The sequence below is a fragment of the Pseudonaja textilis genome, chromosome Z (assembly GCF_049901715.1).
Source record: "Pseudonaja textilis isolate UNSWEBS1 chromosome Z, rPseTex1.2, whole genome shotgun sequence".
NCBI classification, from domain to species: domain Eukaryota; kingdom Metazoa; phylum Chordata; class Lepidosauria; order Squamata; family Elapidae; genus Pseudonaja; species Pseudonaja textilis.
Genome location: NC_142008.1, coordinates 100,470,975 through 100,488,277, shown reverse-complemented (window position 1 = coordinate 100,488,277; position 17,303 = coordinate 100,470,975). Strand labels below are relative to the sequence as shown.

Genomic DNA, 17,303 nt, shown 5'->3' with positions numbered 1-17,303 from the left:
GCTCTAAACAGAAAGTACAGAGTTGCTGGAGAAGATAAGCAAGCTGTACAGAAACACAAGGAAGTGGACATTGGCTGCACTCGGGTGGTCTCTTGAATGGTTTTTTTTCCTGAGCACTTACCAGCATTAGGAGAAAGGAGGCCTGAATGACAAGAATTTTTTTTTTTTTTACTTTGTGAAATGTGTCAGATTGGGTACAACTGGGGCAACCAGAACTTTAGAAAACAAAGGCACTGCAACTCTCCAGCAGAGAACAGTGTTCCGAAGTAAGCCATGAAAAACTTGGGCAGCAGGAATAGTATCAGCCCAAAGGATACTTATATTATGCAAAGGATACTTATATTATGCTGACTCGGTAAAAACTGTTTAGAAAGGGCTGTAAAGCACTGTATAAGTCTAAATGCTATTGCTATTATTGGTCCACGTCCAGCAGCCACCTAGGCATTCATTTGCCCATGCCCGAGTCCTTTTGTCCTGCAGGTTTACATTAAAGCTCTATCCCAAAGGTAGTTTTTCAAGAGGCCACTGGACTTCCTGGTTTTTCTTTGAAGACGTTTCACTTCTCATCCAAGCTGCTTCAGCTCTCTGAGAAAAAAAAAACACCAGAAAGAAAAGCACCTTTGGGACAACCATGATCTGGATGATTGAGAAGCTCCGTAGACATTAAAGCTCTAAGTCCCTTTACCGGCAGCTGGGATTTGTAATAGATCTGCAGTCCACCATGGACTGGACTAGGTTTTGGGGATTGGGATGTAGGAATGGAATTGAGCCAGAGGCTGGCTCTGCCAGTTCAGAGCTAGCAAAGGTGAAATGTACTGTATTATGTGTAGATATGTAAGAAATGTGATTGTGTAACTCATGATAACCAGACAGCCCTATTGAGAAGAGAAGCAGCTTTAGGATTCTATGGTCTGACAATGAGGGTGGGATGGATATTTGGTTGTGAAATGTGATTTGAGAGATATATTTAGCCTGAGAAAGAGAAAGAGGACAGGGTTTGGAGAAGGAGGAATATAGGGGCGGAGGACAGGCAATAACATCACAGAATAGACAGACTACGGACATGGTGGCTCAGTAGCTAAGAAACTGAGCTTGTTGATAAGAAAAGTTGGCAGTTCGGTGGCTTGAATCCCTAGCACCGCGTAATGGAGTAAGCTCCCATTCCTTGCCCCAGCAACCTAGCAGTTCAAAATCATGTAAAAATGCAAGTAGAAAAATAGGGACCACTTTGGTGGGAAGGTAAAAGCGTTCCATGCACCTTCAACATTTAGTCATGCCAGCCACATGACCATGGACATGTCTTCAGACAGCGCTGGCTCTTCGGCTTTGTAATGGAGATGAGCACCACCCACTAGAGCCAGAAACGACTAGCACCTATGGGCAAGAGGAACCTTTACCTTTACCTTAGAGATAGACCTAAGGAGACGTAAGGGGGAACTGGAAGGTGAGCATTTACAGGGAAGTGAGTGAAATAAGTTTTGACTTCCAGCTCCCTGTATTCACCTCATGGTTTCCAAGTATGATGACTAAATGGCAGATTGGTTTATAATGAAAGTACCTAGGATTTAATTGTAGATAAGTCAACTGACCCAAAGAAAGTCCCCCTCCCAGGCCCCAGAATGGGAATGAGAGGAATGGCAGTTTTTATTTATTTGTTTGTTTGTTTGTTTGTCAATCACAAGATAATAGGTATAAGGATAAACATAGTTATGAATACATGAAATGGATACATATAAAAAATAATAAAAAGAAACAATAGGTCAGGGACGGTAGGCACATTTTTGCCCTTATGCATGCCTCCTACAGACCTCTTAGGAAAGGGGTAAAGTTATCTGGAAAGACTTAACGGCTTTCAGAGATTCTGATGACCAGATGGGATATGGTGTGATTGAAGATGGGCTCGGGTGTGTGTGTGAGAGTTGAGTTTGTACTGGCCTCCCTGTTGCATAGTGACATCTTTTCCTGAGTTGTGTGAATCGATGTGTGGGTTGGTGGTGGACTCTCCAAGACTCTTTGGAGACTTTAACCTGCTCTCTATGATGTACAGCATCTCTCAAACTTAGCATATTTAAAATGTGTGGCTGGCTGGGTTATCCTGGGAGATGATGTGCACCCATTGGAGATGCTAAGTTTGAGAAACTCAGAAATAGAGTCTGTATCAGTCCAGGAGTTCATGCCCCCCATGGCAATCATGTACTGCTCTTGATGCTTAAATTAATTCATTTAGTGACTGTTCAACCTTATAACAGCAGGGGAAAAAAGTGTTTTTATACCATTTTTCACACTTACCAGTATGACTGTTGCAGCAATCTCAGGGTCATGAGATCTAATTTGGGACATTAAATAACCGATTCATATTGATGATGGGTGCAGTATCCTTCATGTGATGGAGGTCACGTGATCATCTTTTGCAACCTTTTGACAAGCAAAGTCAACAGGGAAGCCGGATTCACGTAACAACCGTGTTACTAACTTAGCACATGCGGTGATTCCCGTAACTTATATTTTACTTATGTTAAGAAACATAAATAACAATAAATATTTAATATCATACTGTTCAGATGTTCAGATTGGATTTGGGATTTTTGTCCACCTGTCAAGTCATTCCCAAGGACCTGGGACAAGCAGATGTGGATAATTAATGGTGTTACAAATATCATTGCAGAATATAAGCTGTTCTGAGTAAAGCTGCCTTTTGCAATTGACCAATGGCGAATTTGTCAATAGTGCCAGTAGTGTTCAAGTGGTGCTCCAGTTATTTTGGGTGGGCATTATATTGCTATTACTTTTGCTTCCTTTGCCACAGTCACTCTATTTCAGTTTGGAGGTCTTTGTATTTTGTTATCTTCTCCAGTTCTTTCTGCGGTCTCTGGGTACTGCCACATCCACTACAGAGAAAGTAATAGAAAGTAAAGAAGCAAAACCAGTCTTTAGAATTCAGATAGACAGACAACTGCCACATAATACTCCAGACTTAACAATTGTCAATACGAAACACAGTATTTATTAATATTGATTTAATTTTATTAATCTTATTCATCTATTTTATTTAATGTAAGTTAAATGAAATTAATTTATGCGAAATTTCCCCATGATCATGACATTCATCTTTGTCATATGAAAAACTACAATTTGATGCCAAATTTTTGAGGGCTTCTAATGGCCACCATCAACGTTTTGCTGATTATGTGATTCTGGAGACTTTGCTTATATACCCATTCATGGTGGATGGTCAGAGTCTGGACATGATTGCAGCTCAAAATACAGTTTATGTGGGTTGCAAAAATCCTGCTGACCAGCAGAGAGCAGCAAAAAGGTACAAAAACACCATTAACTTTGCTGCATCTTATATCCCAGATAGGACACCTCTTGTTCAGGGTTTCCTAGCCTTCTCTACCTCCTGATGTATGACTTTCAGTACTCAGAATTGGGGTCAACATGGGGTTAGGGTTAGGGAATTCTGGGAGTTGGAGTCCATAGGTGAGAAAGTTGTCAAGGTTGAGAAATACCGAGAAACATTCACTCAAAAGCCATTTTTTCCCCCTGAAGAAAGTGTTTGTTGTGAAGAAGAATGTTGCAAGGATCATATTTTGTTGTTTTGCTACATATTGATCTCAGGCCCATATCCATGCATAGAACCATTTCTTAAAACCAAGGCAAAAGTGGTGCCCATGGCTGCATGTGGCACTGAACAGCTAGTAATGCAGCTCCACAAGATTATAAACTGTATCTTATATCCATTAACTATTATATATTTTATATGTGGCCCAAACAATTCCTCTTCACTCAATGCAGCCCAGTTAACCCAAAAGGTTAGATACTCATGACTTAGATTTTCCCTTTGACTGGAAGAACTGAAAACTGATGCAGTTTCCTTCCTACTATATTAACAGATTAATAGAGTTGGAAGGGACCTTGTAGGTCATCTAGTCCAACCCCCCCCCCCCCCAGCAGGAGATCCTACATCATTTCTGACAGATGGTAGCCCAATCTCTTCTTGAAAGCCTCCGTTGATGAAGTTCCCACAACTCTGAAGGCAAGCTGTTCCATTGGCTGTTGTTCTCACTGTCAGAGAATTTCTCCTTATTTCTAGGTTGAATCTCTCCTTGATCAATCCCCATCTATTATTACTTGTCTGGCTTTCAGGTGCTTTGGCAGGTTGATGCCTTCTTCTCTGCTATCGTGTCTCCCCTGGTCCTTCTCTTCACTAGACTAGCCATGCCCAGTTCTTGTAACTGTTTTTCATATGTTTTAGCCTCCAGTCCCCTAATCAGCTTTGTTACTCTTTTCTGCACTCTTTCTAGAGTCTCAACATCTTATTTTATGTGGTGACCAAAACTGGATGCAGTATTCTAGCTGTAGTAGTCTTACTAAGGCTCTATAGAGTGATATTAATACCTCACTTGATCTTGATTGAATCTCTCTGTTAATGCAATTTAAGATTGCATTGGGTTTTTTTTGGCTGCCACCGCACAATGTTATCTCATATTTAATTGGTTGTCCATTAAGACTCCAAGATCCCTCTCACATTACTGCTATTAAGCCTGGTTTCACCCAGACCATATGTGTAATTTTGGTTTTTCTTGCCTAAGTGTAAGACAGTCTTCTCTACATTGAATTTCATTTTGTTATAGGGCCCAGTGTTCAAGTCTGTCAAGATACATCTGGTTCTTGAGCCTATCATCTATGGTGTTGGCTATTCCTGCCAGCTTAGTATCATCCGCAAAATTGGTAAGTTCCCCTTCTATTCCCTCATTTAAGTTGTTAAGAAATGATATTGAAAAGTACTGGGCCTAAGACAGAAACTTGTGGTGTCCTACTGCTTACTTCCTCCATGTAGACATAGTACCACGAAGAACTACTTGTTGATTTTCAGCCAGTTACAAATCCATTTGATGGTGATGCTATCTATCCCACTTTTTTCTAGCTTATAAAGAAGTAAGTTGTAGTCTACTTTCTTGAATACCTTGCTGAAGTCTAAGTATATGATGTCCACAGTATTGATGAAGCAAACACATAAAAACTAAAAGGAAACAAAAAAAATGTGATTTTCAAAAGAGAAAGGATTGATAAATCTCTCCCCTGAAGAATCCTGGAGAGAGAAACTCAAATACATGCTTCGACAGAGTTCCTCTCATTTTGTACCATGTAAAGCCCAGCACTTGTTCTTTGCTGCCAACTATTGATAGTCTGGAGTTTTGAAGACCAGTCAAGCTATCCATGCTATATCCTGCTGGTGGCAGCCTTCAAAATATGCACACGATCCTCCTGGCCAGGAAAACTTTTTGTCTACCCTTGTTTTAAGAAGACAAAAGGGGGGGGGGGAGTTTAAAAGAAAGGAATCTGGCTCCTTGGAATGGGCTTGGATAAAGCCCAAATTTATTAAAGTGGCTGCCTTTTACTGGGAGTAAAGGAAAAACGTGGAGCAAGGATTAGTAATAACAGGGAAGGGAGGCTGTATTGTAGTCTGGGCATGGAGCCATTACCTCCTCTACTGTGCTTTTCTGCATGGGAATCATGGAAAATATGGCCTGGCTAGGTGGGGTGACAAAATAGTGGAATGAGGGATAGATAGAAGTGTTAACTAAGTTGCAAAGAATACACGAATACAAGAAGAACTGAGAAACACTATTGGGGAAACATCTTTCTTTAAAAACAACTATTGTATATGTCCGGGAAAAGTGGGGTGGGGGGTTGTGGTGGTGGAGTGAAATTGTTCTTTGACTAAAATATTTTCTACTGCCACATCATCAGGAACTGAGTCTGTCTTAAACGTGCACCAAACTTCAGCAGGAAAGCATACGCATGCGCATGCGTGCACACACACACACACACACACACACACACACACACACACACGCCAAATGTAAAGAAAAGCAACCACAAGTAAGGAATGGAGGCCAGCAGTTCAGCAGCTGGGAACCAGATGAGATGGTTGCTCAGAGAGAAACAATAAAAATGGGGGAAGGAGGAAGACGGGCGAGAGGTATCTATGGGATGACCTGTTTTTTTTCCCCACTTCCCTCTAACACCCCCACACACACAAAAAAACCCCCCTTTTTGATCCAAATTGTTTGTTCTTCTTGTGTGTTCTAAAAAAAGGGAGAGAAAGACGTGCAGAATATTGTTGATATTCTGATCTAATAAATACAGATAAAATTTGAGTCTTGAATTTATTTTGGTCCCTTTCAGTGGCGGACAGCTTACAGTTTCCAAACCACAGGAGTCGTATCAGTCTGTCCAAGCTACAGGTGTCTTATTGGTTTATTAATAGATCACTTTTAAACAGGGTAATGTTTAATTTTTGAAAATAAGGGTGGGAATAAGAGTGCTAATCTTCTGTGAAGTTAAAAAAAACCAGCAACTTATCTGCTGCCCTTAAAGCAATGAAACACCCTCCCCTAAAACATTACAAAAGAATCCCAAATCCTTCTTGATGATGCCACCACACCATCAGACATGGCCCCCGAAGGTTGCAAGGATAGATATTTAGATGCAAATTTTTAAAATAAAATTTAAAAGTGTGGCTCCTAGCCACAAGATTGCATCTAAGCTATGTTATACAAGTTAGCAATATTTGGAGTAGGATGTTAATGATGATGATATAAGATAGGAGTGATGTCAAACTGGCCATGCCCACCCTGGCCACGGCCACCCCAGGAACAGACACATCCGCCCCGAGGTCAAACACAACCCTGATGCGGCCCTCAATGAAATCGAGTTTGACACCCCTGCACTAGAGCATTTGAGAACAATTTTAAAGTTTGATATCATCTCATCCTTTGCCTCCAAATTTTCTTTTGAAGTTTCTTTCATTACCTCTTATGTGGTTCCTTCCAGCCCTTCCTGCTTCTTTTTTTAATGAGTGAAGAATTTTTTTGCCTGATGGCAAAAAGGAAGCCATGTCTGGTCAGTAGGTAGGGTGTCCAGGAGAGGGATTGAGTGCTGGGACAAACTTGACCAATGAAGAACAACCTGGATGTCACTGGTCTGATGTGGAGGAAAACAAGAGGCACTGCTTGGGGTGTCATTGGCCTTCCTTAGCTCATGGGTGCAATATTTTCCAGAAGTTTGAGTGACTCATTTTTGAAGTCTTTGTTATTCTTCCCTTGAAACACTAAGGGGAAGGAGAGTTTTAATTTAGCATTCAGAAAGGCAGATGAATCTCTTTCATCAATCCCCTAACCCAGCTGCCCCAGCCAGCACCACAAAGATATCAGGAGTTGATGGGAGTTGTATTCCAGCAATATATTGAATCCAGAGATTTTCTAGCCCACAAGATTCAGATTTTCCCTTCCAATGACAGTAATGAGACAATGGGTGAAATGCATACATTTCCTATTCATTTCTACACTAGTTAGAAAATCAGGATCTCTTTATTTGACTGAAATCAATAGGAGAAAACCTTAACTTTAAAAAACTTATTCCTTATATTTTGCATAATTTCTCGGGGGAGGACTGCACTTGCAGTCTTTACTATTACAGTCCTTCCTATCATCATCATCATCATCATACAATGTATGTCTTCTTTTCCTACTTCTTCTTTGTTTCAGAAAGATTAACAAACCTGATTTTTCCAGTAATAATAACAGCACAATAGTATTAGTTGTATTCAAAACAGGCCTTCTAAAGAGGTTTTAAAAACAGTAACTTGTTTGTTAAAAATTCAGTATAATATAACCAGGATAGTATATTAAAAAGTGGAAGAAAGCTGCAGTTAAAATTCCTTATTAAGTTCCATGGAATTAAAATAATTTTCTCCTTCGCTCATGGATGCAGATGGAATAATTTATTTATTATTAAATTTGTTTGTAACCCTCACATTGCAAATTGACAGGGCAGCTTACAAATTAAACTTCTTAAATTTTTTTATAATAGTGTGATTGGAAAAAAAAAACTTGGCAAGCTAATTCCCTCTGCTTTAATGATGCATTGGGAACAAAACTGTGCTTCTTGATATTTACTTCCACATACCTTCTTGGAGTTATTTTTTTCTGACATTTTAACAATATGAATGAAGACAATCTATCTGTGAGATCTCCAGGAGTCAAAACTGATTTGCTGACACATAGTTAAGTCAGTCACTCAGAGATAGTGAAGTAATTTTTGTAATTCTTGACCAAAAGAATGTATTAAAATGTGTTCAAAATTATTGCTGTTTGTTGTCCAGACTACCCATAACTGAAAATGCATGACCATGACAATTTACATGAATTTTCATGCACATGTTTCTTTTTGAGTCAAAAACCAAACATGTAGCCTTGTCTAGCTGTACTTTCCATGTTATAGCAACAGTGATAGAAAAAAAAGGCAGTTTTCTCCAATACCAATGTATCTATCTAGTACTGATTTTTCTAATTGGTTGGTTCTTTACTCATCAGTCACTTACAACTCTTTGTGACCCAACGGACATCACTTTGAGAAGACAATTGACGAGTAACTGCTCACTGTTTATGTAAGTCAGGTCATGTTTGAGCAAGTTAGTCTCTGGTCATCTTCTCTTTTGTCAGATTTTCTTAGTTCTAAATTCTAGCCTAGTTGATGATATAGTTAAAACTTTATTGATGTGATATATGTTTGCAAACATTTCAAGAACAAAATAATTTGTATTTGCTAGAATTAAATTCAGGGGCTGACAATATTTTCAGGCCTTGGATGCTGTGGAAAATCTTGCCCAATGAGATGGAACTAAATCACACACACACACACACACACACACACATGTATGTGTGTGGCTGAAATTAATAAGATCAAATGGACACCATTTAGGGGAGGTGATCATTTCAGCCCTGACCATTGGAAATGTCTTAAAGCAGGTCAGCTTTTGAAGCTATCCCAAAATCTGTTAAAAGATTCCCTCAATGAAGCTTGACTCCTATGTAGGTAGTGCTCAATTTACAACCACAATTGGAACCAGAATTCCGGTTGCTAAGCAAAACAGTTGTTAAGCGAGTCGTGCCCAATTTTTTGACCTTTTTTCTATAGGTTGTTAAGTGAATCACTAAAACTATTAAGAGAATCACATGGTCATTAAGTGAATCTAGCTTCCCCTGTTCAGCCCATTGATCTTTTTGGTTCCTTCCCACCCTACAGCTCATCCACAGCTCCCTGCCCTCCAGGCCCGGGCCCCTTCCAAGAGCTTTATTTCACGCCTTCCCCAGTCATGCCGGCCAGCTTAGCCTGACAATATTTTCCAAGGTGCTTCTGCCTAACATTTAAGGAGCTCTTCAGGCCCTAGCGGCCAATCTTCCCCTCCCGTAGCAGCCCATCTACATAACAGATTATGTAGCATTGTGTGGGCAGATGTTTGTGCAAGCCAGAGATAATACCCATAAGCAGCACAAGGCAAAATAGCTACGGAGGGCAGTGCCCAGTGAGTGGACAGGAGGACATCTTTACAGTGAAGATAGCAACTCTTGAGCCCACTAAGAACACGGTTGTTGCCTAAATGCTACACGCACGCAACAAGGCTTTGCTGGGAGATGACGGAAAACACCACTTCAGTATAAAGCCCTTACCTATGACAATATATTACATTAGTAATTTAGGCATGAAGGAATGTCCTTGAAGAATACATAGAGAGCTTTGAGCTACTCTTCAGGAGATGTGTGGATGAGTCCATAGACTCTCCTGATTTATTTTTTCCTCCTTAGATTTTGAGGTTATATAGGATGTATCCGCACAAAAGTGGAAGCCATCATCAGAAAATACTATTTTATTTTGTTTTACATTCTTTTAAACTCTTCCTGGTGAGGGGCTAGGTTATTGGATAACATCTGCTTCTCCCATCAGATCCATCAAAAGAGACAAGCGGTGTATCCCATCTCTCAGGGATTACATTTGGTAGGCCTGAAAAGGTAGGCCTTCCCTGCTGTGGCACTTGCCTTGTGGAACGCTTTCTCCCTAGAAGTGGGCTCAGAAATCCCCCAAGACCTGGTTTTGTCACCAGGCCTGGAGGTCTCAGGGGACCAATGAGATCTGGTGGCTTCATTGCTGACTAAATCTTGTGTGTGTGTGTGTGTGTGTGTGTGTATTTATATGACTGTGTTCAACATGTTTATTGTTTTTATACTTTTTTTTAACCATACACCACCCAAAGGCACTTGTAAGATGGATGGCCACATTAGATAGATAGATGGATGGATGAGAAGAGAAGAGAAGAGAAGAGAAGAGAAATATATTACTATTCATTTTACATACCAGAATCAGAAATTCAGGCAACTCTATAAATTGCTCTCTGGTTCACTGTTTTCTCCCTCTTGGAGCAATCAACTTCACCACCCCCATCAGACAGCAGTCCATGTGGCAGGTTTTCTCTGACAGCTGCCACATCCCAGCTTTTGAGCTGGTTTTGCTTCTGTGTGGCTTTGAATTTGCAAAACACCACGTGCACTTGGATTCTTCCAAATGGGGAGGGGGAACTGCCCTGCTTGATTCATTCCCTGAGTGGTGTTAGGATGGGTATATAAAATAAATATAATATATTATATATAAAATCATACATTGCAATGTCCTACCTGCAAATGAATACTTCAGCTTCAACCATAACAATACAAGAGCACACAACAGATACAAACTCAAGGTGAACTGCACCAAACTTGATTGCAGGAAATACGACTTCAGCAACTGAGTGGTCAATGTCTGGGATACTCTACCTGACTCTGTGGTTTCTTCCCCAAACTCCAAAAACTTTAACCTTAGACTGTCTACTATTGACCTCACCCCTTTCCTAAGAGGCCTGTAGAGGGCATGCATAAGTGCACCAATCGTGCCTGCCATCCCTGTCCTATTGTTTTTTTTTATTTTTCTTATAAGTATCTATCTCATGTATTCAAAACTGTGTTTACTTTTATACCTGTATCTTGTAAGCGGTTGACAAATCAAATCAAATAAACAAATAAAAATAAATGGGTTGAGAGGGTGAGTCCTGTACGCAGAAAGAAAGAGGAAGGGCTGGCTAGCAAGCAGCAACGCCTGCCTCTTTTGGTTTGATCCAGGGGGCTTCCAGATGGTGTAGCACTTTGGGTTTGTGTTAACTTTGGCATCAATATAGGTGTGGTTGTGTGGGGAGGGAGGAGAATGACATTAATAGTATGTATCTGACTGAGTCACCGTTCATGCTGCGAGGAGACCAGAAGATGGAGCTTAAAGCGAAAAGAAGTTCTGAAGTAGAAAAGGGTGGGACTATGGAAAGGAAAGGCGGAGGGGAGATGGGGAGAAATACCTAAAAAAAATGAAATGCCTGGATAGGAGAGATGGAAGCGGAGGCATTTAAAACCTGGAAGGAGAGGCGTGCACGGGGGGAGGGCGGGGGGCAGAGAGACTCTACAGTCCAAAGCTGTAACTCAAATTTCTGCGTGTGGGTTTAGTGCATATGTTGCCCATTCCAAGCAGAAAAGTGGAGCAGGGACATTTAAAGGCTGGAAGGAGAGAGAGAGGTGGGAAAATAATCACATCTCCTGATCTATTAGAGTCCTTCATATGCCAGACAGTGGCCAGTTCCCACAGTATGAATTCAATACTGAATATCATTTTAGATCCTCCGAGAGGTTGTGTGAATGTATGGCAAATCCCACCCCTTCTTCTTTACATCTTATCCTCAGCAAGGGAGGGTTCATCCCCGAGTGTACATTTTCCACCTTGGCTTTTTTGGGTGGGGACCAGTCTGTTTCTGGAATGAAAGCCTTGGACTCCATCTGCTAAAGCTGCTTGGCAAGGCGTGTGGCCTGCAGATGTGGCAGTCACAGACCGAATCTTTGACATCGGATATAAAACTAGCTCTGCCAAGCCCCATCTTTGTTCTATTTTCAGAGAGCGAGCCCATTTTTTTCTAGGAGGCTCATAAGCAGGAGAGCGAGATCCACCCGTCTTTGCTACAGAAGAGTAAATGCCAAGTAACCATTCCTTAAAGAAAGTTAAACTGGTTAAAAATCCGTGTTTTTAATCACATGAAAAATAATTGAAGGGCAACTCTTGCTTTCTTCTGCACCCAAAGCCTAAACGGCTGTGGGTTGGGGTGTCACTATTTGCACAAAAAGAGATTAAGCAAAATAACTCAGGTGTGTCCTTTTTAATGTTTGTATTATATGTGGAGTTATCCAGTTCACACATTCTTAACTTCTGTGCGAACTAAGTCGGCATTACATGCCTAAATCTTTTTTTTTTTAGAAATTTCTAAGACATTTTCATAACTCTATAAGTGTTGTTAAAAACCATAATATTGGAGATGGGTGGGGATGCCTTGAATTTATAGTATTATGAATAATGCATCCCAATGTGTGGATGCAGTCTGGAATAGCGGTCCCTTAAATTGGAGTAGGGTGGGGGAGAACAAATCAGAATTATCAGTCTTGTCAAAGGTTTTCCATGAAGTTGATATTGCCCTAGCTGGGAAGAAAAAAACAAGGCTCTATTATCTCTGCAGATCTAATAGAAAGAGTTATGAAGGTATAATTGTGGGGTAGGAGGTAATTTTGCAGCATGCCAGCTGGAGCCTTAAAGAAATATTCTTCCTTAAGTATAACATAGAAAATTTGCAAAGAAAATTCTAGGGCCTATTTGAATGTATTCCTACTAGGTCACCTTGATCCAGTTCAACATACTTAAGGCTGATATCAAGATGCTTTCTTATGAGGGCAAAGCAGGCAAAACATCCTGGAGCGAGGCAAGAAAGAACTATGGATAACTCCAGAGAGAAAGGAAGAGAGTAGATAGATAGATAGATAGATAGGTAGATAGGTAGGTAGATAGATAGATAGATAGATAGATAGATAGATAGATAGATAGATAGATAGATAGATAGAGAAGGAGGGTGGGAGAGAAAGAGGAATGATAAGTAAGTAGATAGATAGATAGATGATAGGCAGGTAGGTAGGCAGGTAGATGATAGTGAGATAGTAGATGAAAATAGATAGGTAGGTAGGTCGGTAGATAGATAGATAGAAAGATGGATGGATACATGATAGGTATAAAGATATATACAGACAGACAGACAGACAGATAGATAAGGAGGGTGGGAGAGAGAGAGGAATGATAAGTAGGTAGATAGGTAGATAGATGATAGGCAGGTAGGTAGGCAGGTAGATGATAGAGATGGTAGATGATAGATAGATAGGTAGATAGATAGATAGGTAGATAGATAGATACGTAGATAGATAGATAGATAGACAGATCTGTGTATGTGTGTAGTGTGTTTTTCTGGTATATAGCTTTTATATGTCCAGACCCCTTCTCGGGATTGTATCATAGACCTTGTAAGGCTGGATTCTGATCCACAAAGGCACATTTGCATGCAGGAAATCTGCAGCTGTTGAAGTTGCAGTTGTTTTCTTTTTTCCCAACAAATGTAAAGAAGTTTCCATTGCTGCTTCGTCTTGCAGTTCTTTCCTGATGCAGTTGGCCATTCCAGATGTGGGGTAATGCTATGCCTGGCTTTGCCAATATAAATACCCTGGAGGGGCCTCTGCTTTGCCCCTGATGGTTCCTCTTGTTTTCTGCATTGAAACATCTAATAAGGCTAACTTCCAAGGCTGCTCTCTGGGCTAAACCATCTTCCAAAATGAAAGGGGAGGAGGAAAAAAAAAACACCAATCAGGGAATGCATGAAGCAGGAGCTAGAATGATGGGATAGAAATGTGGATGGAAGGAGAAGCCTTTGCATGAAGGAGTCTCAAAGGGTGGGGCTTTTTGCTCTCCCTGAAAAAGCAAAGCTGAGTGCATTATTCCATGCTGCGAGAAGCTATTGGCATGGACTGGAAGGGCTTGGAATGTCTTAATTTTGTTGGTTTGGGTAATTTGGTGCCATCTTCCTTCCACTTCCACTTTCAAAAGCTCTTTGATTTCTACACTGTGGCTCTCTTCCACTCCTTGATGGTGTTTGCTCGTAGTAGAACCTCCGTTCTACAGTTTTACATTGTCAGATCATCGTTATTCGCTATGATTGGGGACGTGCCAAATACAGCAACCAAGAAAATCAAAGGGTGGGGGAAGTGAGAGACAAAGAAAAAGAGAGACGCCAAGTATTTTGTTTTTGTCCAGACAAATATAAAGAAACATTTTGCTTTCTTAGTAGAGGGGAGATGGGAGAGTTCTCTGAAGTGGGAAAAGCAGAAAGCAGAGGGGATCCATGTGTGCTTGTCCAGCTTTGGCTGGAGACACAACCCTTAGTTATAGTCTGTGTGGCCATGGCTGATGGGAAGTGGAGTTTAGCAGCTTCTAGAAATGCCACATTATCTACTTGAGATGTAGAGAAATTATCTGCTACTGTTTCATGTGTAGTCCCAGTTCCTCACCCAAAGCTGAGAATGATCTCCAGCCTAGGAAAAGTTATGAGCCTCTGCAAAAGATTTTCTGATTTGTTTTTTGTTTTTTGTTTGCTAATCTGGCAGCCCTACTATCTTTAGTTGCTCCTTCCTTCCTTCCTTCCTTCCTTCCTTCCTTCCTTCCTTCCTTCCTTCCTTCCTTCCTTCCTTCCTTCCTTCTTTTTTTTTCTTTCTTTCTTTTTGCTGAGCACCCACAGGTTCCTCAAATAAGGAGGGGTGTGTTTAAATTGGCAGCCGTGAGTCTCCATATTTTGTCTCCTGCTTGTCCTTTCTCTGTCAAATTTTCATTGCAGCGCGGCGTGCCAACCATCCGTTTTGGAGATTACAAGTTAGACTGAAGAGTCTTTTTGGGGATCCTAATTACATGCCATTCTTCTAGATGCTAGAATTAAAACTCCATTCCAGAAAGCTTAAATAGCAGGGCAAGGCAGGTGGGTGCTTCTGCCAAAACGGTCTTTGTGGCCTGTTTACCTGGCGTGACGCCCATAGGGAAATGAATTCACTCCCAGGCTGAGAGAGGTCTTTGAAGCAGATTCTGGGCCTTGGTGGCTCTCTATAATTAGGCAATCTACCTTCTCACCACAAGACTAAACAGCCATGAACAGAACTATGGGTTTGGGGTCTTGTAATGGGAAGTTGGAAAAGAGGGTTGGAACAAAAGAAAACAACCGCCCTTGACATCCCAAAACAATTCACTGCAAAGCTGTGATTTCTGCTTTCTTTCTCCCTCTTCTTCTTTGTAAAATATGACATCCCGGTTAGAAGATCTGATAGTTGTGATAGAATCCTTCACTCTGGATGATGTCAAGTTTATGTTTTCCAGACACAGCCATTCCTCCTCCTCTTTTGTAATCTGGGGCTGGATTATTTTGATCGGAGAAGATGGGAAGAAGGGAAAATTTGCAATGGAGAAGTTTCATAAAGTCACATTAAATGAATTCATGGCTGGCCATTTTGCTCTACCAATGTCCCAGTAAGGTGTTATGGTTCACTGCTGAGCAAAACAGCAAAAAAAAAAAAAAAGTCCTAGTTTTGTTCAGTAACTAAGTCATGTTCACCTTTTTGTGACCCCTCCATGGACCTAAATCTCCCCTGTACTCCAATATTTCCCAGAATCTGCATCAATGACACTATCTAACCATCTCATCTTCCGCTGTCCTCTTCTCCTTTTGCCTTCAGTCTTTCCTAACATCGGGGTTTTTCCCCCTCTCTTCTCATTTTGTGGCCAAAGTCCTAGTTTAGCAACCACAATTGGAACTAGCAACTTGGATATTAAGCAAAGCTGTCTGTGCTTTCTTTCTTTCTGTCAGCTTTCTTCTTGTTTTCTACACCTGTGAAAGTTGTAAATTAAGTTACTTAATAAGTTACTTATTAAGTTACTTTTTCATCACTGCTGTAACTGCAAGCAGTTGCTAAACAAGTCAGTCAATGAATGAGGACTATCTGTACTATGTATTAACATATTTTGCAGATATTTGTTTGTTCAGTGCTGTCCAACTCTAAGTGACATTGGAGAGTTCATGATACATGAAACAATAATAAGCAATAACACACAATAAAAGGAGGAGGAGGAGGAGTTATAAACTCAAGCTTGCAGAAAATAAACTGAAATAAGTTCCATAATTTTGGGTATTATGCCTATTTTTATACAAGTATTTTGTTTATGAATGTTATCTTACTTGTCCATTTTGTTTATGAATGTTATTTTAAAAATATGCATTTTCTTCAAATATATATGTGCGTGTGTGTGTGTGTGTGTGTGTGTGTGTGTATTTGTTAAATTCAGTTGCTGCCTATCTTGCTATTTAAGTGGCTTACAACAATAAAAAGGAAGAAACAAAGAGAGTGTAAACAGAACACAAGTAAAATAATAGAATAAAATAAACAATAAAAAAGAACACCACAGGAATATTTCAATATGATAAAACCCAAAAAATGGGCAACTGGAGAGTAGTGAGCAAGAGGGGCGCACTAGAGGTGGACCTCCCCCATTTGGTCCCCAGGCCAGCTGGTAGATCCAGATCTTTAGGGTCTTGTGAAAGGATAGGTTGGTGGGAGCCAGAAGTAGTATTCAGCAGGTTCTGACCAGTTTTGGAGAACCAGTAGCGGCAAATACCACTTCTGACTGGCCCCGCCCCCATCTATTCTCTGCCTCCCAAGTCCCAGCTGATTGGCTGGGTCTTCTTTTGTTGTCCTGCGCAGGAGAACAGAGCTGGAAAGAAGGTTAGTGGGGTGGGGAGGGAATGGAGATTTTGCAATATCCCTCCCCTGCCATGCCCATCAAGCCACGCCCACAGAACCAGTAGTAAATTTTTTTGAATCCCACCACAGGTGGGAGCAGATCTTACTTTAGATGTTGCAAAGGGAGGGGGGACACTGTAGCAGAGAAGCCTTTTCTTTTGGGTCCCAGCAGACATAGTTCCTTGACTGATGTGTTATGAAGTTGTCTCTCTTTGCTGGAACAAGTAAAATGGGCTTGTCCTAGCAGGAAGAGACGGTTCCTCAGGCAGCCTGGACCTATGCCATTAATGGCTTTAAAGGTCATAACCAACACCTAGGACTTCACTTGGAAGCAAACCAGCAGCCAACGAAGTTTTCAGAACAGAGGAATAATAAGGGCCATCCTAGAAGCCAGACAGACAGCTCTTGCTGCTGCACTTCATACCAGCTAAAGCTTCTGAGTGGATTTTAGCCCCATGTAGATTGTATTACAGTAGTCCAGATGAACAATGCCCCCCCCCGGGCTTGAGTAATTGAGTGCAAGGTTCATAGATGTACAATACATATGTACATATACCTATACCTAATACAGTGAAAAATCTACATAATGAAATATATATAATGAAACATATATTATATACACGCAATGGCAATGTCTCACAAGCAATCTTTCTGGTTGCAACCCATTTATAAGTTTTTGAGTCTAATGGGATGCAGATATGATAAATGCAATTTAAATTATACCATCTCAATAAAAGAGGG

At 40.7% G+C, this 17,303-nt stretch overlaps 1 long non-coding RNA gene across 1 annotated transcript; it reads right to left on the bottom strand.

The window, feature by feature from the left end:
• Nucleotides 1-2,289: 2,289 nt before the first annotated feature.
• On the bottom strand, nt 2,290-16,759 carry LOC148124177 (uncharacterized). Its single transcript, XR_015740232.1, has 3 exons — nt 16,670-16,759; nt 6,820-7,117; nt 2,290-2,888 (listed from the first exon to the last, which is right to left on the bottom strand). It is a non-coding gene; the product is annotated as an uncharacterized LOC148124177 (long non-coding RNA).
• Between the last annotated feature and the right edge of the window lie 544 nt (nt 16,760-17,303).